Source organism: Crocuta crocuta, unplaced genomic scaffold (assembly GCF_008692635.1).
Source record: "Crocuta crocuta isolate KB4526 unplaced genomic scaffold, BGI_CrCroc_1.0 scaffold218, whole genome shotgun sequence".
Lineage (NCBI taxonomy): Eukaryota > Metazoa > Chordata > Mammalia > Carnivora > Hyaenidae > Crocuta > Crocuta crocuta.
The window spans coordinates 1038211-1064400 of NW_027533170.1; the positions used below are offsets into that span (position 1 = coordinate 1038211).

At 38.4% G+C, this 26190-nt stretch overlaps 1 protein-coding gene across 5 annotated transcripts in view; it reads right to left on the reverse strand.

Moving 5' to 3' along the window:
- PRR16 (proline rich 16) overlaps nt 1-26190 on the reverse strand; it is a 787493-nt gene that overhangs the window by 351965 nt on the left and 409338 nt on the right. For all 5 annotated transcript variants that reach the window (XM_077746357.1, XM_077746354.1, XM_077746358.1 and 2 more), the window contains exon 4: nt 16602-16772. The gene's annotated coding sequence lies outside the window, so the exon portion shown is untranslated. The remainder of the gene's footprint in view (nt 1-16601; nt 16773-26190) is intronic.

Below are 26190 nucleotides of genomic sequence, written 5' to 3' on the forward strand. Positions count from 1 at the left end.
TACCACCATGAGAGGGATGAAAGGCATATGAAAATTACTTGAAAGAGAGCAGATGTATTTCTAAAAGGAAAGCCGTCAGGGTTGAATAGCAACCAGAGACATAAAAGAAGATCCTTTTATAATCTAGGTCTAATTGAATCAGCGCAAAGAGAGCTTCCATGATTGATGACTATGATACCAGTGATGGTGATGTAAAGGTTATTAAGTGCCTCAAGTATTCTAGAAGTCATGTGGTACATGGCACATTGAAAGATAATACCTTTGCCATCAGGGATTTTTATCTTTTAAAAGAGATGGGCAAGATTAGGGCACATGCATACATATGCTCATCAAAAATACATTTGAATATCTTCCTTTTTTTGCAAAAGTTGAATAACCAGAAGTAGGATAATGAAAAACAGAATAATGGATAAAGAGGGGGAAAGATGTGATGCATACTCAGTAAACACATTTAGGAAGTAGGACGGGGTAGAAAGTCTAGTAGAAGTAACACAAACATATTATCGACAAGTCATAATCTCTGTGTACAACAACTATGTATACCTTAATTTTTTTAAATGTTTCTTTTTTATTTATTTCTGAGAGAGAGGGAGAGAGACAGTGAGCAGGAGACAGTCAGAGAGAGAGGAAGACACAGAATCCAAAACAGGCTCCAGGCTCTTAGCTGGCTGTCAGCACACAGCTCAATGTGGGGCTTGAACCCACGAACCGTGAGATCATGACCTGAGCTGAAGTCAGACTCTTAACCGACTAAGCCACCCAGGCGCCCCTATGTATACCTTAAATTAAGTAGTAAGCCCAAGTCCATGAATCACTGGCTTTGTTTTGAATAAAGTACATGTTGATAAGGATTTTGAATGAGTATCAAGAGAAATATCAGAGTATTTGCTCTATTTCATCAGGTTTTTTGGGGGGCGAGTAGGTAAATTGTCCCTATTTTTCAGATATGTGAACGTAAGCTAGTCCAATTCTTAAGTTTCAGTGGAAACTGTGTGTATTAAATAGGTACAGAGATGAGTTTTCATGTGGAATACATTTCATACAGGAGCATGAAATATTAATTTCAGGCGGGGAAGTGGTAATTATCTAAAATTTAATTTGAAAAATATTACATTTCTGACTTTTTAAAAACTATAATTTCTAATAGTATTCCATTTCTGTTGGTGCCAAAAGCACTGAACTGAATCTGTGCATATTTCTGAATAATTTCAAAGACTTAACAATCCAGGACTTGATAAAAGGGAACGAAATTTAGCAACCATGCTATTTGGATTTTTACTTCAAGGGGATACAGATGGAAGCCAAACAGTTGATTTAAATCCAAGACATTCTGAGAAAGGTATTGTTAAAAAGGTGTTTCAAAGATGCAGTTCTTCTGAAGTCCAAATTATGTGGTTCCTTCTTTTTCTAAATATTTATTAATTTTAATATAGTCACTTTTAAAAATATTTATTGTTAATATTAATTAATATATGTATTTATTTGGGGCGCCTGGGTGGCTTAGTCGGTTAAGCGTCCGACTTTCGCTTAGGTCATGATCTCACGGTTCGTGGGTTCGAGCCCCACGTCGGGCTCTGTGCTGACTGCCAGCTCAGAGCCTGGAGCCTATTTCAGAGTCTGTGTCTCCCTCTCTCTCTGGCTCTCCCCTGCTCACACTGTCTCTCTCTCTCCTAGAAATAAATAAAAATATAAAAAAAATATGTATTTAGTCATATTAATGCTATTAATTTTATATTGATTGATTTAAGATTGTTAATTTTTTGATTATTAATATTAATAAATTGATTTGTTGATTAAGTAATTTTGAGAGAGTGACATGGGAGAGGGGAAAATAGAGAAAAAGAGAGAGAATCTCAAGCAGACTCTAAAATATCAGAGAGTCAAATGGAGCTCAACTTGAGGCTAGATCTCAAGGTTAGTGAGATCATGACCTGAGCTGAAATCAACAGCTGGCGGCTCAACTGAATGGGCCACCGAGGTCCTCCTCTGTGGTCACTTCTAATGGCTATGCAAAGGGCTGAATTTGTTCTACAGGTAATTAATGTTCCTTAAATGCAGGTTACAGAAAAGTAGCAGGATCCCATGGGGATTTGTGACAAATGTAAATTCTCAGGCTGCATCCTATACCTCAGCTTAACCATAAACTCTGAGATTAAGGCCCAGCAATCTATTTCCACAAGCCCTCAAGGGGATTCTGATACATATTTACTTCTTTTTTTTTTTTAAATATTTTTATTTATTTCTAGGAGAGAGAGAGAGAGACAGCGTGAGCAGGGGAGGGTCAGAGAGAGAGGGAGATACAGACTCTGAAATAGGCTCCAGGCTCTGAGCTGGCAGTCAGCACAGAGCCCGACGTGGGGCTCGAACCCACGAACCGCGAGATCATGACCTAAGCGAAAGTCGGACGCTTAACCGACTAAGCCACCCAGGCGCCCCGATACATACTTACTTCTGAGAATGGCTCCGCAATGGACAGCGGGCTATAGCTCACGCTAGTAACTAAAAGGTCTTGAAGAAACAACTCCCCCAGAAGTCTCTAAATTGATTGAAATCATTCTGAGAAATATCTCAGGAATACCTCAAACCAGCTGTGAATCCCCACGACGTCTCATGACTCAATCTACACTATACTCACACAGATACGAATGATTTTTGGAAAATAGGTTAACTCATTCTGTTTTCTCTATCTTCTATTAATATAAGCAAGACCTTGAAGTAGGCTCAATTTCTAAAACCTCTTTAATAAACAAAACTTCAGCTTTGTTGGGGTCAGGGAGAGGATGAAGTGGTACGAGAATTAAAAAAAAGTTTTTTAAATGTTATTTATCTTTTAATAGAGAGAGAGACAGAGTGCAAACAGAGAAGAGGCAGAGAGAGAGGGAGGCACAATCCGAAGCAGGCTCCAGGCTCCGAGCTGTCAGCACAGAGGCCGATGCAGGGCTCGAACGCGTGAGCTGAAGTTGGATGCTTAACCGACTGAGCCAAAGAGGCACCCCGAGATATGAGAACTTTAACAATATATTCAGTAATAGATTTTGGGGAGAACTTGGTGATTTATGGAAACTAACATTGAATTTCAGACCCTTATCTTCAACCTGTAACAGTTACCAATACAATGAAACCCAACATGGTGTCAGCAAAATGTAATGTTCAAATCAAGTAATAATAATTTAGTGAAATTCTTTCTGTTTTGTTTTGTTTTTATGAGAAGATTTTGTTAGGTTAACACTCAACCCCTTTCAAATCTCCCAGAGGAATGCTGATAGGGAATAATGGCAAGATGAAAAATTTCTTTAGTTTGTAATGTTATGCATGTAATGTTATAGAGAAAAATCGGCAATTCTGGTGTATTCTTGCTTTCTTCAGCCACCTGTCCTGCAGTATGGGTCTAGGGGACTGGACCAAAACAATTTCAGCACTTGGATCTATGCAGATTATTTGAAGTTCTTTTTCCTTTTTGACCTGCATAACAGGTCTGAGTCACTAACGTGAAGACAGAGCTACCACTATACTGAAAACACTGAGGACAGAGAATCAAGAAGGTAAATTATTACTCTAACATAGTCAAGGGCTTAGTGAAGATAGAAAAATATATGCGAATTTCTAAATATATATTTGTAACTGACATAAAACAAATATATGTAATAGGTGTTAACTTTGATTAGTTTTTTTTTAAGCTTACTTATCTTGAGAAAGAGAGCATGTGCATGCACATGGGTCAGAGAGAGAGGGAGAGAGAATCCCAAGCAAGCCCTGTGCTGTTAGCATGGAGCCCAACTCAGAGCTCAAACTCACAAACGGTGAGGTTGAAACCTGAGCCAAAATCAAGAGTCAGGTGCTTAACAGAGTGAGCCACCCAAGCGCCCCAACTATGCTTGTTTTAAGTGATGCACTTTCATTAGATCTTAGAATTAAATATTATATCTCTAATGGATTAAATCTAAGTATATTTATTTAATGTCATAATCATAGTGAAGGCAGGAGATGGCAAGGTGTGCATTCCAAAATTAATTTTTAAGCAAAAAAGCAATGCATACAATGTCAAACAACTATTGTGCTGAAATGAACTTGGAACTATCCTAAAAGTGTCTGGAAGTTCAAAGTTTTAATACTGAATTTTATACATTGAAAGTGATCATTTTAGATTTAAAGCTGAACAGTGAATTCTCACAGAAATAAAAAATAGAAACTGCAGTCTTAAAAACTCCCTTGAATGTAGAAGGCCTCATTTCCCAAGTTTTGTCTCCTCTTGATTTAACTGTCAATAGGTTAATGAGCATTAGACACCCACAAAAGCTTTGTTCTTTCACTACTTGTATTTCTCTGATCATGCAACTGCACGGCCCTCCTAAGGTCCCTGCCTCATTATATGAGGCCTCCTGGCCTCCTCATTTCCTCTGCTCTGGAGCCCTGTGTCACTTGGACTAATTAGTCTAAGTAAGTCACTTGGACTAATATTTTGGGTGGGTAACAATTAATATTCATTAGATATTCAAATAATGTCACAAGACTCTGTGTAAGTTAAATTGCATTAAAAACAAAAGACCAGGGGCACCTGGGTGGCTTAGTCGGTTAAGCGTCCGACTTTCGCTTAGGTCATGATCTCGTGGTTCGTGGGTTCGAGCCCCGCATCGGGCTCTGTGCTGACTGCCAGCTCAGAGCCTGGAGCCTATTTCAGAGTCTGTATCTCCCTCTCTCTCTGACCCTCCCCTGCTCATGCTGTCTCTCTCTCTCTCTCCTAGAAACAAATAAAAATATAAAAAAAAAAACAAAAAACAAAAGACCAATTGAGCAAATTTTAATTTATACAAAAAAAAATATCTAAGTATGCCTGCTTCATAATGCTTTTTCAAGTAACAGCCACTTCTTAACAACAGTCATTCCCGACCCTCTCGGAAAAAGGATTTAGATGTTATGTCATCAAAAAGTTAAAGACAGCATGGAGCAGCCAACTTACAGGGCACTTTAGTTCTTAAGTTTGGGTTCCAGTTGTATCTCAGCAACTGCATCTCAAAGATTCATTAATTACTACCCAATTAATCACTAAATATACACATAGTTTTATCTTAAATGGTAAAACTGTAATCCATTTTTAGAAAGTTATAATCCAAATAAAAGCATGACATATTTATTAATTAAAATTATAACTGAAGAAGGAAAAACGTAATTAATTTTGTAATTAATTAATTAATCACAAGATACTGAATGTATTTTGGGGTGCCTGGGGGGGCCCAGTAGATTGAGCGTCTGACTTCGGTTCAGGTCATGATCTCACGGTTCACAAGTTCAAGCCCTGCATCAGGCTCTGTGCTGACAGCTCAGAGCCTGGAGCCTGCTTTGGATTCTGTCTCCCTGTCTTTCTGCCTGCCCCCCCACTCATGCTTTCTCTGTTTGTCTCACTCTCTCAAAACTAAATGAAAACATTACTTTTTTAAAAAAAAGATACTAAATGCATTTTGACCCCAATGGTTGGTTGTGATAAGTCACTCTTCAACCTCCACCGTATGCCAAAATGTTAACTTGCATGACATTAAACTCTGTCTCTATCACATGTGCTGCCCCCAGCATCACTGTCCCACCACACACTTACTACGATCGTCATGACTCAACGTATGCTGTTTTCCCTTCTGGAACCACTACTCTCTCTCTACTTCTGCATGACTTACCTTATTTTTCATTACTTTTAATTTTTTAAGTAATTTCTATACCCAGTGTGGGCCTGGAACTCACAATTTGCAGATCAACAGTCACATGCTCTACAGACTGGGCCAGCTGGGTGACTCTTCTTGTGCTCTACCTAAAACACCTCTAGCCACTAGGGGTGCCAGGATGGCTCACTTGGTTAACTAGCTGACTCTTAATTTTGACTTAGGTCATGATCTCAGTTCCTTGGAGCTCTGCATGGCACTCTGTGCTGACAGAGCAGAGCCTGCTAGGGATTCTCTCCCTCCCTCTCTCTCTGCCCCTACCACTTCCTCGCTCATGTGCATACACATGTGGTCTCTTTAAAAATAAGTAAATAGACACTAAAAAAAAAAAAAACCAACTGAAGTCAGTCTTTATCTCTACTATTATATCACACAAATTCACAAGGCATCTCAATGTTTCTATATAGGGCTTGTTGGTGATCATTTTCATTACTGGATTTCAGTATTTACCCCAAAAGGTAAAAAATGATATGTATATATTAATACTTAATATCAGCTTTTTAAGATTATTTAGAATAATCTTAATGCTATTTTTTAATGTTTATTGTATATGCTTATCAGCATTTGGAACTGTTAATTTTTTAGATTTTTATTGAGCCTAGTAGATGTGTTCTGTAATATCTGTTTCATTTTTGCAGTTCCCTAATGTATCTTTTCATATGCATGTCTATTATCTGTACATCTTTAGTGAGATGTCAGTTCAGATCTTTTACCCTCTATCTTATATATGTTTTTTTCTTATTAAGTTTTTAAGGTTTTAAGTGCTCTCTACATAGTTCCAACACAAGGACTTCATCAATTTTGTTTTGTTGGGGTTTTTATGGTAAATACTTTCTCCCAAGTCTGTGGTTGCCCTTTTGTTCACCTAGACTGTCTTATACAGAGTAAACATTTTTAATTTTAGTAAGTTCCAACTTATCAATTTTTTCATAGGTCAAACTTAGGACGCCATATGCAAAAACATCATCAAATTCAAGGTCACCTAGACCTTGAATTCTGTTGCCTTTTAGTAATTTTATAGAGGGACAGAGAGAGAGATAGGGAAAGAGAGAATCCCAGCCAGGCTCCACACTGTCAGCACAGAGTTAGACGGGGGACTTGAACCCATGAACCATGAGATCATAACCTGAGCGAAAATCAAGAGTTGGACACTTAGCTGAATGAGCCACCCAGGCATGCCTGTGTTTATATATATATATATTTTAAATGTTTTTATTTATTTCTAGGAGAGAGAGAGAGACAGCGTGAGCAGGGGAGGGTCAGAGAGAGAGGGAGTCACAGACTGAAACAGGCTCCAGGCTCTGAGCTGGCAGTCAGCACAGAGCCCGACGCGGGGCTCGAACCCACGAACCGCGAGATCATGACCTAAGCGAAAGTCGGACGCTCAACCGACTAAGCCACCCAGGCGCCCCGCCTGTGTTTATATTCTTTTTGTTGTTGTTCATGTGGAGGTCTAGTTGATCCAGCATCCTTGGTTTAAAAGACTATTCTTTCTCTGTTGAACCGCTGTTGCTCCTTTGTCCAGAGCAGCAGACTGTATTTGGCAGGTGTCTCTCTACACTTGATTCTTTTCTATTGCTCTCTGGGTATATTCTTTTATCAATGCCATGCTATCTTCATTACAATAGCTTTAATTTCTATTAATTTTTAATTTTAATTTTTTAATGCTTATTTGAGAGAGAAAGTGGGAGGGGGGCAGAAACATGCAGAGAGAAAATCCAAAGCAGGATCCATGCTCATCACAGAGCCCAACGTGGAGCTCAGTCTTATCACTGTGAGATTGTGACCTGAGCTGAAATCGAGAGTCAGATGCTCAACCACTGAACCACTCAGGTGCCCCACTTTTTTTTTTTTTTTTTGAGACAGGGACAAAGTGACTTGGGGATGGGGCAGGGAGAGGGAGAGAGAGAGTGTGTGCAAGAGAGAGAGAATGAACACACATAAACCTGTGAGGGCCGAGACAGATTCCCAAGCAGGCTCAACGCTGTCAATGCAAAGTCCATGTGGGGCTTGAGCCCATGAACTGTGAGATCATGACCTGAACTGAAATCAAGAGTTGGACGCTTAACCGACAGCCACCCATGTGCCCCATTTCACTTCCTCTCTTAAAAACTTCCAGAGAGGGGTGGCTGGGTGGCTTAGTTGGTTAAGCAACTGGCTCAGTTAGCACAGACCCTCCTTGGAATTCTCTCTCTCCCTGTCTCTGCCCTTCCCCTGCTCCTGTGCTCTCTCTCTCTCTAAATAAATTAACATCATAAAAAGAAAAAAAAAATTTCCAAAGAAATGGGAACAAAACAAAACTAGGCTGATATTCATGGCTTTTTACAGTCTAATGGAAGTTGTACATCTAAAACCTCCTAATTCCTCCATCCAGAGAGCCGTGTCCCAATCATTCCCACAAGTCTCAGTTTAATTAAAACCACCTGTTCCAGAAAACTTCACACAGTGAAAGTGTGCGTGCATATATGAATAACAGTAGTGGGAAACAGTATCTTTCCTCCAAAAAATTTTTCTGTGGGCAAATGTCCTCTTCTCTTGTAAATTATAATTATTTAATTTATAAATTTAATCCACTAAATATTACCTCCAATAGACTATAATAATCTTTGGGTACACTGATTTGTTGTTAATAGTTACCAAGTATAAATACAGTAACCAGGACAACTGTAAAAAGCACAATTAATATAAATGCTGCATGTGCGGACAAGTCTTTCAGGCACCACTCCACATCTAGACCCAGGTCCAAATCTTCTTTCAGGAAATCCCTCTCTCTTCCCTGGCCAACATATTAAGGAAGCAACCCTCTTCGCACTCCAGTCCTCGCTATTTTCTATCCTGTTCCCTTGCTTTACTTCCATCATAACCTTATTCCTACTTTCAATTATCTAATGATTCCGTAGCTCAATTGCTCTTTCTGCTGCTATTACCTAAAAGCCCCTCAAAACTAGGAAAGCTGTGGGGGCGCCTGGGTGGTTCAGTCAGTTAAGCATCTGACTTTGGCTCAGATCATGATCTCACAGTTCATGAGCTTGAGCCCCACAACAGGTGAGCCCGAGTCCTGCTCCTGGCTTTATTCTCTCTCTCTTTGCCCCTCGCTCATTTGTACTCTATCACTCTCATAATAAACAAACAAATAAATAAAATTAATTACTTAATTAAAAAATAGAAATGCTGCTTTTGTTCTAATATCTCACAATATGTCCAACACATCGTTGGCAGTAACTGCCAAATAAAGAAGTGGACCAACGTCTATAGGTGTCCTGTTTTGACACGGAAATAGAAAATAATGCAAATATAAAAAGGATAAGGTGACTTCTTATATGTGATAGATAAAAGATGATCATGTATGAGGTACAAGCAGATCGAAGCACTGTAATCTCCGCATCGAGGATGGGAGAGTGTCCCTGGGCGTGGCCCAGGGCACTGTTACTCCTCTTCTAAGATGCCACTAAATCCTAGAGGTACCATGGCTACACTTCACTTTCCCTGCTGGTATCATCACGTCCCAGCTTCAGGCAGGATGTGAGCAGCTACTGTTAGCAAATGTGATCCAGCTGAGGCAAACCGATGGGAAGTGACTTGGCAAAGAAAATGACAGCAGTAATGGTGAATAAGAAATCCCAGCCATATGAGGGAAAAGGTTTCAGAGGCTAACTCCCAAGGAGGGATTTATTACCAAAATGACAAACTGATTCTCTTGCCAGAATTGTTATTTCACAAGAAGAAACAAGGGTAGGCCACATTTATTAGCCCACTGAATCTAAATCATTTAGTCTTATTTCCTTAAACTCCATATCCTAATAAATCAATGGTCCTTAGGCTTTGGCAGCATACCTAGGGAATGTGTGAAAAGTAAACACATGTGTGTCGAGTGTGTATGTGTTTATACACGTGAATAGGTGTATAGGGAGTACATATATCAATATATACATTTAAACCCCAATAAGTCATATACAGTCAGTTCTCACTATTTGTGGTCACCATGTTCTATCACATCACCACAAACAATGAATGAGTCAATACTGAATTACTGCTCAAGTCTTTGCTCAAATTTTCCTCAAATGACCAGTACTTAAGTGTATTTTATGTGTGTTTCTGTTTAAAAACATCTTATTTAATATATACTGTAGATTCCTTACCACTGAACTAATGGTCAATGCCACTGTACCTCATGCCTGAACAAAGCTTATCTTACAAATTTCCTTCATGAGGTACATCAGAGCCTTCATGCACTTAAGAAATACTAGACAGGATTTCAGCACTGTAACTGGAGGCCATTTTAAAAAGTGAAATCATCCACAAAAAGTACAAAACTGGGGCGCCTGGATGGCTCTGTTGGTTAAGCATCTGACTTCAGCTCAGGTCATGATCTCACAGTTTCTGGGTTCGAGCCCTGCATCAGGCTCTGTGCTGACAGCTTCGGACTCTGTGTCTCCCTCTCTCTCTGCCCCTCCCCTGCTCATTCTCTGTTGCTCTCTGTCTCTCAAAAATAAATAAATGTTAAAAAAATTATTTTAAATGTAAAAAAGTGTGAAAAATGTTGACACTAAGTGGATTGTGAAATGGACACTTATTTATGGTATGAGAGACAAAAGAATAAGGCAAAGTGATACCTTATCTGATCTCAGCTGGGAGTGTATGGATGGGGCCCCGCCCAATTTTTCTCCCCACTGCAGATGGGTACAGGTCTGTGAATGATCACAAAAGCATAATGAATATTAATGTGGGCGTTACAAATAAATTTCAGCAAGTAGGTGAATTCACCAACACACAAATCCACAAATGACAAGGATCGAGTGTGTGTGTGTGTGTGTGTGTGTGTGTGTGTATATACTATAAACATATTTATACATATTGCTGTTTGTGTGTGTGTGCGTGCGCGCAAACTTGGAGAAAGAGGGTGACCAATATATTTAAAAGCTGGCAAACTGGCATATGGGTTAAATAGAAAGCAGTAATTTTCCTTTAAAATTCTGTTGATGATTAATTAAATAAGCTTTGTTTACAATTTAATTAGATGTGCAAGTGATTTTTGAGAAATTGACAAAATATAAGTACTAAGGGAATAAAAACTTAGTTACCTCCAAAATTACTCTCCACTTCCAGATATAAAAATAGGTAGAAATCATAATAAAAAGAAATATCTACAGCCCTGCCAAGAACCAATCCAATCATTGTCAGTCTTTGTCAATTTTCTTCTTCAAGCTTTCGTGTCACTGAATTTCTGTTTTTCTTAATACTATGGATAGACTGCTATGGCACAGATTTCTAACTTAAGGTGACAGTTTTAGAAACTGAAACACAGAGTTGGGAATTTACTAAAATCAGTAGGCAAGATCTAAAAGGAAAAGGAAGAAAGCAGATCATAATATAGAAGATGAAGTTCAAAGGGATAATACTTTATTCACTGAGTACAAATCATGGGCCCAGCCTCTGATTTGAAAGGGTGGTGTAAATGGATCCTTTTAGCCGTACAGTAAGAAAGCAAATGAGGAAGAAGGAGAGAAGGAGGAAAGGATCACTTTCTTCACAGTCACAAAATCACAATTTTTTTAGGAAAATAAAATACTATTTTAAACTCAACATATTAAAAAATGAAAGAACTTTGGAAGACAGTTTTTCAGTTTTTTCTAAAACTGAACATATTGCAACCAGACGATCCAGCAATGGCTGCCCTTGCTATTTACCTCAAAAGAGTTGAAAACCAGCTTTGTTCTTAATTGGCAAAACTCAAAAGCACCCAAGACATCCTTCAGCGGGTGAATGGATAAACGGTGGTACATCCAGACAATGGATACTATTCAGCACTAAGAAGAAATGAGCTCAAGCCAAAAAAGACATGGAAGAAAGTTAAATGCCTATTACTAAGTGAAAGAAGCCAATCTTAAGAGACTACCAACTCTATGATTTAAACTATATGGCATTCTGGAAAAGGCAAGAGTAAGAGAACATAAAAAGATGAGTGGTTGCCAGTTGTTGAGGGGAGAGATGAGTTAGTGGAGTACAGAGGATTTTTAGGACACTGAAAATACTCTGATACCTTAATAATGGATACACATATTTGTTCAAAACCACAGAACACACCAACACCAAGAGGGGACAATAATGTTAACTATGGGCTTTGGTGATTATGGCATGTCAGCATAGGTCCAGAAATTTTTACAAATATACCACTCTGGTGGTGGATGCTAATAATGAGGGAAACTAGGGGTGCTGGGTAGTTCAGTCAGTTAAACCTCTGACTCTTGATTTTGGCTCAAATCATGATCTCACAGTTAGTGGGACCAAGCTCCATGTCAGGTGCAGAGCCTGTCTGGGATTCCCTTTCTCTGCCCCTTCCCCACTCCTGACCATGCTCTGTCTCTCAAAATAAATAATAAATAAACATTAAAAAATGATGAAAGTATGCCATTCTCAGATCTGAGGGTATAAGGGAAATCCCTGTAAGCTTTCTCTCAATTTTGTTGTTAACCCAACTGTGCTCTAGAAATAAAGTCTTTAAAATCATTTCTAGTTAATAGAAAAATGAAAGAATGATGAAAGTGTTTCCAAATGAAGATGTAGTATCACCGGGAACTTAAGTCACTTTGTCGGGTATGAGGTAAGAACAGTTTTTGTTTTTGTTTTTTTCCAGTAAGCTTACAGAGATTCCTTAAAAGGGAAATTAAATAATTAAAGAATTTAATGAATCTCTCAAGCAGACAAATTTGCAGGAAAAATATCCTAAATAATTCATGAAAAGTCATTTATTGCTGTTGGAAATGCCAGTTAGAGGCTCCATCCTGTTGCTATCCAGCAGAGAGCTGAACTTTGCCAGGATCAGTAAACATCACAAGAAAATGGTATACGTAAGACAGACCTGTAATTAACCACTGAACTAATTGTTCTCAATTGAATGCCTGCACAGAACTACGCAATCTAGAAGCTGATAGAGAAAGTAAGCATTGCAAAATAATGACCTGATCTCAGAGTTCTTTGCTTCCTGTGTTATGAAATTGAATAAACAAATTAATTCTGCAGAAAGCACAAGCCCAAAACAGAGTGACACAGTGCCACAAACTAGTGAAATTCTGATTTCAGAGTGATATCATGCAGAAAATCTTAAACACATACACACACACACAATTCCTCTTTTTTTAAAATATTTATCTTATTTTTGAGAGAAAGAGAGAGAGAGAGACAGAGCATGAGCAGAGGAGGGGCAGAGAGAGCCAGAGACAGAATCTGAAGCAGGCTCCGGGCTCTGAGCTGTCAGCACAGAGCCCGACATGGGGCTTGAACTCACGAGAACTGTGAGATCATTACCGGAGTTGATATCGGACACCTAACCAAATAAGCCACCCAGGTGCCCCCATTTAATCCTTTCTTATCTTTAGAAATCTTTGGAAAGTCATAAGGGAGGGGAACTGTTTTTAATTAAATCTCAAACAAAACTGAAACACAACTGAAGCATAGAAACTGACCAACGTAAAACCTTCTCTGACAACTATAGCTTCATTTTTAAATATAATAATAATAATATTTGTTGACTGCTTGTAACACCTAAGTCATTGTTCTCAGCAGTTCACAAATAATTAACTGACTTGCTTCTTAAAAAACACCATCATGTAGATGACCCTGTTGCCCCAATTGTATACCTAAGGGAACTGAGATTTAGGGAGTTAAAATCACTTGCCCATGGCCACAGAGCTGTAATGCTGGAGTCAGGAGTTGGCCTCTTGAGCTCACACTCTTAACCACTGCCAGGACCACAAAAATAGGCTCTGATAGGCCATGCAGCAAAAAGTTTTCTCTGAATGCTCTTCACCAGGATATTCAACTTTCACTTTAAGATCATCTACCTTTTCTTTTTCCTTGCATTCTTTCTTACCATCACCATTTTCTCTAAGACCATTCTTTTTTTCCCTCTATCTCTTTTTTTATCTTGATTACTTTCTCCCTGTTTTTAATAGTTGATTACAGGGAACTAATGTGCATTTTTTACATAAATTAAATGTCTCTGTGATCCATACTGTATTACTCACTCCCCACAAACCTATAGGGTAATTACTTAAGTTTCTTGTTTCTTCTTAACATTGAAGGGGCTGCCTAGTTAGCGATCTCTGTTAGGAAAAGATTTTAAGCCCCTCTTCTAGGTAAATCAGAGTCACACAATAGACTGAACTGAGATCATGAAGCAGCAGATAATTAGCACTAATGATCATAGACCCCACTCACGGATATACTGGTTGAACAGAACAAATTAAAAACTGGTCTGATTTAGACCAAATTTGGCTCAGAGAAGTTTTTGTTTGGCCCATGCTCTTATTTTAAACTTTATTAAATTAGGTGAAAATATTTATTAACCAAACAAAATGCATAGGAAAATCTGAATTTCTAGTTTACCATGATAAGTGAAGTTGGACAATGCTATTACTGATTTTTCAGAGTAAAAATCAGATGGTGTTGAATAACAATATCTATCTCTGTTAGACAAACTTAGGACTCTACAATAGTATTCCTATATACTGTTCACTCGTGTACACCTGCCGGCCCCATGAGACAGTTGATACTGTAGATCCTTGATTTTAAAATCACCGAACTACCTCTCAGGTTAGAGCAGTGAAATCACAAACGTCCTTCTAATTTGGTTTGTGACTTCCTGTTTTTTTAACCAATTATTTCAAACTAGTGGTAAAATTGACCTAGTTTGGAATTCACTAGTTCTTTTTTAAAGACCAAAAATTTAAATATATGACACTTAAGAACACTGGAGTTGACATTTTTGTATAAAATAGGAAAACTCCAGAGGTCAGCCTAGAAGATACTGTGACTATGTCAAATGCAGAGCAGATACAAATCTTAAAAACAAAATGTCATCCCCAAATAATGAAAGTGAGTCAGCAAAAGCAGTAATTATAAATTTTCATGTTTTTCAATACAGATAAAATTCTCATTTACCCGAGATGGGTTTTTCTAAAAAGCATGGTTGAATGGAAGTTTCCACGTTTTTTTGAATGGGTACAGCTTAGAGGTGATAACCCAGTGACAAGAGGGGACACTGGTGAACCTCTCCGTAAGACATACTTTCAGAACAAGCTTATGTTTTTCTTTAGATAGTATGTTACAGATCCATAAAAGTGGCAAAATTTCTAATATTGCCTTTATTTATATTTTAGGTAAAGGTGATAGAGAAGACCTCAACTTACCTGACTTTGGGTAGGGAGACGAATATTACAGGATTTTTAAAATGACCCACCCTCAAATTACCTACCTGGTGCACCACTGCCCAGGATTTGGAATGAAACAGATTTAGATTTGAAATGCAGTCGGCTATTAATGTTATAATAGTAGGGAAATTACTCAAAACTTTGAGTCACGATTTCTTCATCTGCAATTCTGGAGTCAAATCTAAACTAATGCAGTAGTTTCATTGTGAGCATTTGGTAAGGTAGTAAACATCAATCGCATAGCACAGTACCCAGGATACATTAAAAAATGTATTGTGTAATTCACATGTGTGCCTTTTGTGCCTCTCACACACAGCTGAGACACGCAGTCCTGAAAAAGCAGAGCTGAGTGTGGAGGCCAGGTGTAGAGGCGGAGAATTTGATTCTAAGGTTCCATAATGTTATCTATTAGGACTTTTTAGAGATGAACATTAAACATTAAAATCATGGCCACTAGAGGAAGTTTCTATGGCTTTCAGAACTCATATAAAACAAAAGAAGATGAAATAATTTAAGAACTGCTGACATTTTCCAATTAACCTTGCATTCTTTGGTGGTTCTTTAGAAAAATTACTGATGATGAGCTCACATATAGCTCATGGCTGGTGCCAACATGCCCCTTCCCTTGGAACTGATCTAGTATGGCAGTGGTTACCAAGGCTTCTCCCATTCTTTCATTTTCAGTAGTACTTCACTACCGTTGCTCTGCCTTTGATATCTTCCTGAAGTCCTGTCTATACCTCTACTTGCTATTGACATTAATCTTCGGCATTCTTTTGTACTATAATAACCTCTCACTGAGTCAGGTCATTTTTGTCCTCCCCAATTGCTGAGAAAGCTTGCCCCCAGGCAATTCCTTTCTTCACCTCAGACCATCAGAAGATTCCATTTTCCTAGGGTCCACGAACCTCTGGCCAGAACCCACGTCTGTTAAGATGCCTCCCAGAGCAAGTTCAGCTTAACACAGAGCAAAAGCCTCTTTGGTCTGTCTTTCCAATTGGTGTCCCCAGTTGCCTGCTGGATCCACTGTTTCCTAATCCCATTTTCGGGGCTTTATGACTTATATTCAGTGGATTTACATGGTCCACTATTATTTTTCCAAAAGTTTCAATTTTAATACTGCCCGTTACTTAGTCAGTTATACCACACATCCTAAGAGATGCTCCCAAAGCCAGCTCCCATGATAGACTCTCTGGTCTCACAGACAGGAAAAGTATCCAGAAAAATACCATAAAAAAATAGAACATTCAACGAATGAGTGTTTCGTTGTCAAAATCAGCGGTGGGGGTTTGTGTGTGTGTGTTTGTGTACCTACCCATATACCTCACACGGTGCTCACAACCGCCCAGTCAAACATATTTTACCTCCTTTAGGATAAATAAACTGAGATTTCAAAGATTAATAAATCTACTCAAGATTAGATACCCACCGAGTGCAAGAACGAGAACTAAAATTCAGATCTGGTGACATTTTGTACTGAAGCACACTGCTCCTGTAACACGTAATGTAACAACATATGTCTTTTTTTCATCAGTTTTAATGACATATGGCTTAGGATGGGACCCAAGAAGCAGTGCTTTGAGTGGAATGAAATGAGGGGGAGCGCTCAGTAGAAACAGATTGAGGGAGGCAGGATGGGGTAAGTTAAGAAGCTTAAAAAAAAAAAAAAAGAATGTGTTCTTACCTGGGCCTGGGCTGTAGCCTGGTCCCAAGAAAAAGACAACGAGCAGTTAGCAACACCTGGTGGGCAGGCCTTCTTGTTAACTGGGATCCGAGCAGGCAGAGACCACAGGCTCCTAAGAGGACATACTTGAAAATAGTTCATCCAACGATAAGTTCTTCTCAGATCTTCCTCCTGAAATAGGGATATAATACCCGCAATGTGAATTTACCCTGCAGAATGCAGAAAATTACACTTCTAAATTACAATTAGGAAACCAACAAATAAATGTCACAAAGCTCCAACCTTTAAGTGATAGAGAGGAAATCCTTGGAAATTAGAAACAGTTGTTTTTTTTTTTTTTAAATGATGGAAGAAACCAAAACTCAAAGGGTTGAAATACCCTAAGACTGCAGAGATAATAAGAAGCAGAGCTGACTCTGGGACACAGTTTATCAGACCCTGAATTATTTTTCATTATAAGTAGGCTGTAAGTTTCCATTACAATAACGTACTGAAAAATTACCTTTTGAACTGGCTGAATAGAAATACTGGTTTCCTACCTGAGATCATTATTTCAGATCATGGAGCCAAGGCACAGTTGATTCATGTTACTTGTTTTTTTGAAATGGAACTTCGGAACATATATTAACTGTTTTAAGGAATCCTGAAATGCCCCATTTAAAATAGTAGTCTAAATTTTGTTTTCTTTCTACCTTTGCTCGATAAGGAAATTGTTAATATTGTAGCTTTAGTGCCCATTTAAATCTTCAGCTTACTTTTGCTAATTATAAGCAAATCAACTGTTATGAGAAGTAGAATGTGATATGATACATATTTTTTTCTTTAGTGAAGAGAATCATCTCCTAGATAGTTAGATTCCAAATGACTTGGCAAGACAGAAAGTCAATGAAGTACAATAAATAGACCCAGCGGAAACATTTTTCCTAAACAGCCCAGCCTAAAACACTCAGTCTTCAGATAATGTCAAGATTGGATTAGCTTGGTTTAGGGAATCACATTTTCTAAATGAAATTTTGCAGCTGAAATGCCAAAGTTTTTATCATGCTATTATACCCTTGAGAAAAATAACAAGCAGACGATTTCACTCTTTTCCGGGTATTTGGTAGGAAGCCTAAGTCATTTCCATAAAAGAACCAGATTTCTTCCTGAATCACCAGCACGGAAAATTGGGATTAGCAGAGTAATAGAAAGTAATGGAAGAACAAAGAATAAAAAAATTGTTGCCATAATCACAAACCTCCAGAGTCTTCAGCAAAGAAAATATTTCCACTTCAGATTTCAGAACACTAATATGGAAAGTCATTTGCGGACAAATGACTCAATCAACCAATCCACAGAGATGTGCACTCCTCCTCCCCACCAGTGCACACGCACTGAAACCTTGGCGAATGAGTCTGAAGACAGTGAATAACCAGGTAGATCTTCAGGTCCAGAGGTAAGAGTTTTGCTGGTGCTCACAAACACCCTGTTTTCAAAGGCAAAAACTGGGGCACCTGGGTGGCTCAGTCCACTAAGCATCCGACTTCGGCTCAGGTCGTGACCTCACAGTTCATGGGTTCAAGCCCCATGTCAGGCCCTTTGCTGACAGCTCAGAGTCTGGAGCCTGTTTCAGATTCTGTATCTCCCTCTCTCTCTGACCCTCCCCTGTTCACGCAGTCTCTTTCTCTCTCAGAAATAAATAAAACATTAAATAAATAAAAGAAAGGCAAAAATCAGGTCTAGTCACTTTAGATGATGAAAAGGGCTTTTCATAGTAGTCTGGTAACTTCAACCATCAGCAGTAAATGGAGGAGTAAAGTACAATGAGTAAGGATAGGGCAGAAATAGTGACTTATGAGCTTTCCACACCCCTTTCCACACCTTTTATGAAAACGCTGTGTTTCATAAAAGAAATGACATGGGATTGTACGTTCCCTATTTTATGCTGCCTTGTCAAGTCTTATAAAGTATTTGATTCTATATTGTTACCTCTGAGGGTCAGGCCTCTGTTTTAAAGAAACTATAACCAGGGCGCCTGGGTAGCTCAGTCGGTTAAGTGTCCGACTTCGGCTCAGGTCATGATCTCACGGTTTGTGAGTCCGAGACCTATGTCAGGCTCTGTGCTGACGGCTCGGAGCCTGGAGCCTCCTTCAGATTCTGTCTCTGCCCCTCCCATGGTCACGCTCTGTCCCTCTCTGTCTCTCAATAATAAATAAAAATGTTAAAAAAAAAAAAAGAAACTATAACCAGTATTGTGAATTAATCTTCCTAGGGGAAGAAACAGTAGCTTCTCTGTAAGACCGAGTGAAAATGTAAGATCTTCCATAATAACTGTGTAGAAATTGTATTTCTTGAACTACCCTGGGTAAAGTAGCAACAAAAAAGGAGTGAGCAACAGGGGATTCTGTGTTCTCAGCCCTCTTGACCTCAGGGCACATTTCTGCCATATTTAGATGTTCAGATTTTAGATTTTCAAAGCTGCATTTTCCATAAATTCACCCTATCTTCAGTCTGAAGTTATCTCTCATTACAATTGGGCTTCTTATTCCATACTATATAACCAACCTCTTAAAATCTGGAATAAGATTAACGCATCCTTCTAACCCAGCACCCACTGAAATTTCTAATAGTTACCCACTAACAGAATTTCCCAGAAGGCAACCAAATTACATTAAAAAGGAACTGGAGTTGTCATTTGACCTTATTAGTATATATTCTGTGTTTCAGAGTATGGTAAAGATCAGTGTGAAAATGACCAAAACGTGCTGGTAAATGCATAAAGCTCTAAAGCACACAATATGGTAGTGCCATTATTATCATTATCACCATAATGCTCATGAAGTCAGGAAAAGAATCCTAACTATATTGTAGGAAAAAAAATCAAGTTACTCTGACAAGAGAAACTTAATAGATTATTTTTGCAATGCTATTGGATCATTAAGAGATATTGCCTTTAATCATTTCTTGCATCTCTAATCACGAGGTATAGTGAAGACATTTCCTTGAAGTAACTTCAAGAGAAATGTTGACTTTACATACTTAAAGCCTCACAATAATACAATTTTATAGTTTTCTAGGTTATTTCACAGAGAAAACAGCTACCACTCGAGCTCATTAATAGAGGAGAACTCCTGCAGAGGTGCCATAATTGGACTGTGAGACAGGAGTTCAAAATTTGAGGTCCAGCTTCTAACTAACACATCATAAAGATGTTGCCCTTCAAGTCTTCAGCTCTTTCTTCTATGAAATGAGATCTTTCTCAGTTTATAGCTAATTTAAGTAACCTGTGGGTATGAGGCCTGATGTAGCAACACCAGAGGTAGAGTCAGAGGGTGGAACATATAATTTCTGCTTTCAAGGAATGTGTAAATACTAGGGGACACAGCTCTCTCTCTCTCTCTCTCTCACTCTCTCTCACACACACACACACACACACCAACACACACCAAAATTAAGCACAAGCAGTGATAAACTTTAAGGTTACAGTTGATCAATAAGATGTAGTAAGGGTAAACCACAAATGCAGAGTCTGAAAAGTCTGCCTCAGTTAAAAACAGGTAGAGTGCATAATGTGAACTATGGACTGTGGGTAGTTGTAATGGGCAGATATAGGTCCATCCATGGCAAGAAATGGAGCGCTCTGGTGGGAGATGTTGCTAAAGGGGAGGCTATACATGTGGGGGTGGGAGGTCTTGGGAAATCTCCCTGCCGTTCCCTCATTTTTGCTGCAAACATAACTTGCTCTAGAAAAACAAAGTCTTGGGGCACCTGGGTGGCTCAGTCAGTTAAATATCTGACTCTTGATTTTGCCTCAGGCCATGATCTCATGGTTCATGAAATCGAGCCTCATGTCGGGCTCTGTGCTTAGGATTCTCTTTCTCCCTCTCTCTGCTCCTCCCCTGCTCATGATTTCCCTCTCTCTCCCTCAATCTCTCTCTCAAAATAAATAAACATCTTAAAAAAACAAAAAATAATAAAAAGTAAAAGTAAAATAAAAAATAAAACAAAGTCTTTTTTTTTAATGTTTTATTTATTTCTGAGAGAGAGAGAGACAGCATGAGCAGGGGAAGGTCAGAGAGAGAGGGAGACACAGAATCTGAAACAGGCTCCAGGCTCTGAGCTAGCTGTCAGCACAGAGCTCGATGTGGGGCTTGAACCCATGAACCGTGCGATCATGACCTGAGTCAAAGTCAGACGTTTAACCAACTGAGCCACCCAGGCACCCCGAAACAAAGTCTTAATGAAAACAAACAGTACATGTCTTCAAAAGTTCATCTGAAGAAAGAGGACTTAAAAGACAACAGTAGAGATGGACTTTGAAACTTACTTAGGTTTGATCTAAATTTTATTCCATATGAACAGGTAATGAGGATGTGAGTCTTCATATTACAAGAAGATTTGCCTAAATACTGACTTACCAACCTATAATCATTACTTGTTTTCACTGATGCTTTTCAGAATTACTGAATCATTTCTCACAAAGAGTACAGTAAATGCAGACATTCAAATAATATCTATTTCTTTTATTTAAAAAAGATATGGCTCTATCAAATGACTTTTCTTAAAACAGAGGCCTAATATTCATAGTTATTCATTACATATTATTAGATATAGAGATATGATTATATACATGTTGTACATATATCTTGAAAGTTTGCAATCACTGGAATTGATGTTCTTTTAGAAATATTTACTGCAAAACAATCTTGGCAGAGCAGAAAATGTACTGCTTAAGAAGAAAATGACCTTTATTCTCATCGGCTTTTTCCCGAGTAACAGGGAAAATTTTCTGGGCCTCAGTTCTCACTCCTAAAAATTTCCTTCCTTCTTTCTTCCTATCCTCTGTCTTCCCTCCCTCTTCTTTTCCTTCTCTTTTTTCTCCTCCTCCCTCCACCTTCCCCTTTACTTTTTCTACCATTATATTTATGAAGTGTTAAAAGACATAAAACAATCAGTGATGGCTCTAAGAAACTTTTTTGCTGGTTAGAAAGCAGGCAAGTAAAAAAATTAGTAAAATAGAGAAAATTCAGCTGAAGTGAATTTTAAGAGCAAAAGGAATTAACTGGTTATTTTTGTAGGTGCCAACAGAAGCAACCGCCAATGACCATAGATGCTCACACCAAACAGGATGTGCAAATAAAGATGGACAAGGGGAGGCACATGGAGGAACTGTGTGGATAAAGTAGTATTTGAAATTGAAGGAAAGGTAAGAATTAAACAGGCATGGGATGGAAGTAGGGGTGAAAACTTGTAAAGATGTAGGGAACATGTGAAATCACTTTAAAATGAAAAAGAGGGGGTGCCTGGGTGGCTTGGTTGGTTGAGCATCTGACTCTTGGATTTAGGCTCAGGTCATGACCTCAGAGTTTGTGAGTTTGAGCTCCGTGTTGGGCTTGGTGCTTACAGATCAGAGCTGGGAGCCTGCTTCAAATTCTGTGTCTCCCTCTCTTTCCACCTCTTCCCTGCCTGTGCTCTTCCTCCTTCTTTCTCTCTCTCTCTCTAGAAACAAATAAACATTAAATAAGTAAATAAATAAACAAACAAATAAAATGAAAGTGAACAGGTTGGTACAGGAGTTCAAGGTAAGGATGAGGGACCATGTAAGAAATAGGGGTGCAGAGTTGGAGAATGGCCAGATTATGAGGGTCAGGGCAAGCTATGTAACTGGGATTTTATACCCATGGTTTGGTTATGGGTGGTTCCTGAAGAATTGTAAATACTAGAAGGACTTGATCAGTGTGCCTTTAAGAAAGATCATTCTGGTAAGTGTGAGGAGAAGGGGTTGAGAAAGGACCATATTAACACAGAGGAAATGAGTAATAAAATATATTGTAGCACAGTCAAAAGATGGTAAGGGATTTAAGGTCATAGAGAGGTAATGAAAATTATAAGAGATATCAAGAAAACAAAGCAATTAAGATTTAAATATTATTCCATGTGACTCACAAAAGAGGAAGGAGGGTCAGGGATGGCTACCATGTCTCTCATTTGAGCTTTGTGTGATGGCTTTGGCTAAAGAAGAGCCACTAAATCTCACTGGTGCACAACAAGACACAATCGTTTCCTCTTCATGCCATTGGGGATGATTCTACACGAGCCAAGCACAACTGGGCTTGACTCTGCACTACATGTTGGGTCCATGTCTCCTCCACCTGTCTGTCATCCTCATTGAACTAACACATACCTGAAGCATCATCTTATCAGAAAAGACAGAAAGTCATAAGGAAGTCCATCCAATGGTCTTTAAACCTTAAACTGTGTCATATATACGACCACTGCCCTGGCCAAAGCAAGTCATAAGGCAATGAACAGGAAGTGTGCCCATCATGAAGCCCTGACAAGGGTGTGTTTCTGTTATAATAGTCCAGGGCAATGAGCAACTGAGACTGATAATTCAAATTATCAGCCCACTGTGGATGATGGGGGTATTCTTAAAATAAGGAATTATAGAGAAAGAGCATAATATGGACGTAGAAAAATAGAATTTGGGTTATTGATATGCCTCCAGCACTTAAAATCACTGATGTTTAGTAGGTAGTATGCTATATAGACAGAGCTGTCATGAGAATTATAACTGAGTTGGGAGCACACATGAAAAGTTCTCAGCATTGGTATTCAGAAAGCAATGTGGGTTGAATAACGAAGAAACTCTAGGGGAAAGAATCCCAACATTTAAGGGCTGAGAAGCAGCAGAAGGCCCATAAAGGAATATGAGATAAATGGCAGAGACATAAAACCAAAGGAGAGGGTGATTTTATGTGCTAAAAGCTACCGAAGGGTCCAGGGAGGAAAGGACTCAGAATACTTAATTGGATTTAAAATTTAAAAGAGCATTAATATCCTTTACCAGAACCATTTCAAAAACATGGTAAAGTTAGAATCCAGAGGCATCTCAAAAATGTTGACTATTATCTTTCCAGCTGTTCCAGCATGATCTCCTATCCTTACCTTATCATTCACGTCCCTTCCTCTTTAACACAAAAGCAACTCTGTCTCTTAAACATGTCCTGGGCTGGTGAAATTCTTTACATCCCTGTTCAAGCCACCACAATAACTACCATGTCCTACAAGAGCTTCCTGGCAGGCCTTCTTCCTCCACAATCCATTTCCACGTTGCAAACACAACCAATCCTTAAGAAAAAACAAACAGGGGGTGCCTGGGTGGCTCAGCCGGTTAAGCATCCGACTTCGGCTCAGGTCATGATCTCATGGTTTGTGGGTTCAAGCCCTGCGTTGGGCTCTGTGCTGAGAGCCAGCTCAGAGCCTGGAGCCTGTTTCAGATTGTGTGTGTCTCTCTCTCTGACCCTCCCGTGCTCATGCTGTTTCACTCTTACTTAGAAAAAAAGAAAACATTAAAAAAAAGAAAAAAGTAAAAAAGAAAGAAGCACACCAACAACAAACATCAGATAATTATAGTATACTGTATATTTCTCTATATAAAATGCCACTCCTACCAGTAAAACCCTGCCATGGGAAGTCCCACATAGCTTGACCTCTAACAGTCTCTTCAACTACTCTCTCTCTCCAGGATAATATATTTCACTCAGATTGTTCTTCTTTACATATCTCAATCACTTGAAAAATCATTCCTATCTACGATCTTTGCCCCAGCTATTCCCTGCTTCCATAGTGTTTCCTCTACTAGGTAACCAACTTCTTAGAGTCTGGGATAATTTCTATCTGGATTTCTTTTCCCATTGGTTTCACTGCTACACTTTCTAATGATTAAGATTTTAGCTTACATTAAACCGTCCTGGAGCACTGAAATGAGTAACTTCTTAGTCACTTTCCATGGCAAACTCTTACTTTAGCCCTCAGTACTTGTCAGTATCTGATCTTTTTATGTATTTTCTATCTCTGAGCATTACTGCAGATATATTGCCCTATTTATAAGTCATTTCCATATTACACACACATGGAACTGGACCTCAAAAGAAAATGTTCGTAACTATTTGTTGATTAAATGCATAGTACTGTGTATTGTGGATTAACTGAAGTGAGCTGAAGAATAAACAGGACAAACCTTGGAAGGTAAAATATAAATTCTAAACCATGATTAAAAAAAAAAAAAAAGGAGAAAGGATGCTCTACTGTCTCAGACTACTGAGTCTGCAGTTCTCTCTTGTCCAGCAAGGGAGCAGATGCAGAACTGAATATGAGAGAGGTTAATGTCTGTCAGGAGACAAGAGCCGTGAACAGGGGTTTCACCTCCTCATTTACTGAGCTCACAAGGTACTACCCATATGGTGAATGTGAAGAAAACAAGATCTTACACATGTGGACATGGAGAAAAGAATCAGATAGTAATCCTTATCTTATGTATATAAGAAGCAAAGAGTCTAGGGGGCAAGTGGAGTGTGTGTTCAAGGTACATTGCCATCAGATGGAAACTAATTTTACTTGTGATCTCATTACAATATCTTGCTAGCTAGCCGCAGGCACTTTTGCCCTTGGTGGCAGCTTTCCACCCTAAGCTTGTTTCTAATCCATTTGTGTAAGTGGAACTTATTTCCCCACACACAACTTAGACAGCATAGGTCTTATTATTTGTTTGTATATGCACTTATGTACATATATATGTATGTTCCTGTAATAACTAAGGCATTGCTAAATACTGACAGGAGTGAAAGCTGAAAAAAAGCAGAAATCAGAGGAAATAATGGAGAGGAGGCACTGAGAAAGGAAGCCTGGAAGGGAGTAGGCTTCAGAGCAGGAGTGGAATTATTAGCCAGTGATCTAAAAAGACACACTTCTTCCACCTAAATTGGCCAAAGGTATGAATAACCAATGCTTACATTTTTTTTTTCTTCCTCAAAACTACCATATCTACCATTGTAGAAGCTACTCTCCTCATTTGGTATTTCATGCAGATTTTCCTGTCTCTTTAGAGATCTTGATACAGCATTACTTGTACTGGCCCTGCAAGTGTGCTTTTGAAGCAAGTGCTTCTGTAACCACTAGTTTGTTTGTTTTGACAATAGGATTTTTAAAAATTTTTCATTATTGTAAATCAAACAGCTGTGTGTGTGTGTGTGTGTGTGTGTGTGTGTGTGAAATAAATACATTAATCTTTGTGCAGGTCTTTGAATATTTCCATGGTAAAAATTCCTAGAGTTGCTATATTTGAAGAGTTAAATCTTATGAAATATATCACAAAATTGGCCTCTAAAACTGTTTCTACCACCTACTCTATTTCCTTCATCAACACTAAAACTCATGGACTCAAAATTTTTAGAGTTTGATAGGTGAAAAACTGAAGCTTCCTTTAAGGTAAATTTGTTTGTTTTCCAGTATACTTGAAGTGTTTGTACATGTATTTTCCATTAAGATTTCCTCTCAGCTATCTAATTTCTTTCTGGGATTTTTTTTTTAATTCATGAATTCTGATAGCTCTGTATGTGTTTACATGATATTTAAAGTTAGTATAAAATAAATAACATTTCATAGATTCTAACAAATCATGGTAACATGTATCGTTATATAGAACAACCAGTAATGAATACAATGCGTATATTATATATATAATGTATTATAATACATTATAATGTATATATATAATGTATATATATAATGTATATAATACATTATATATATAATACCTATAACATTA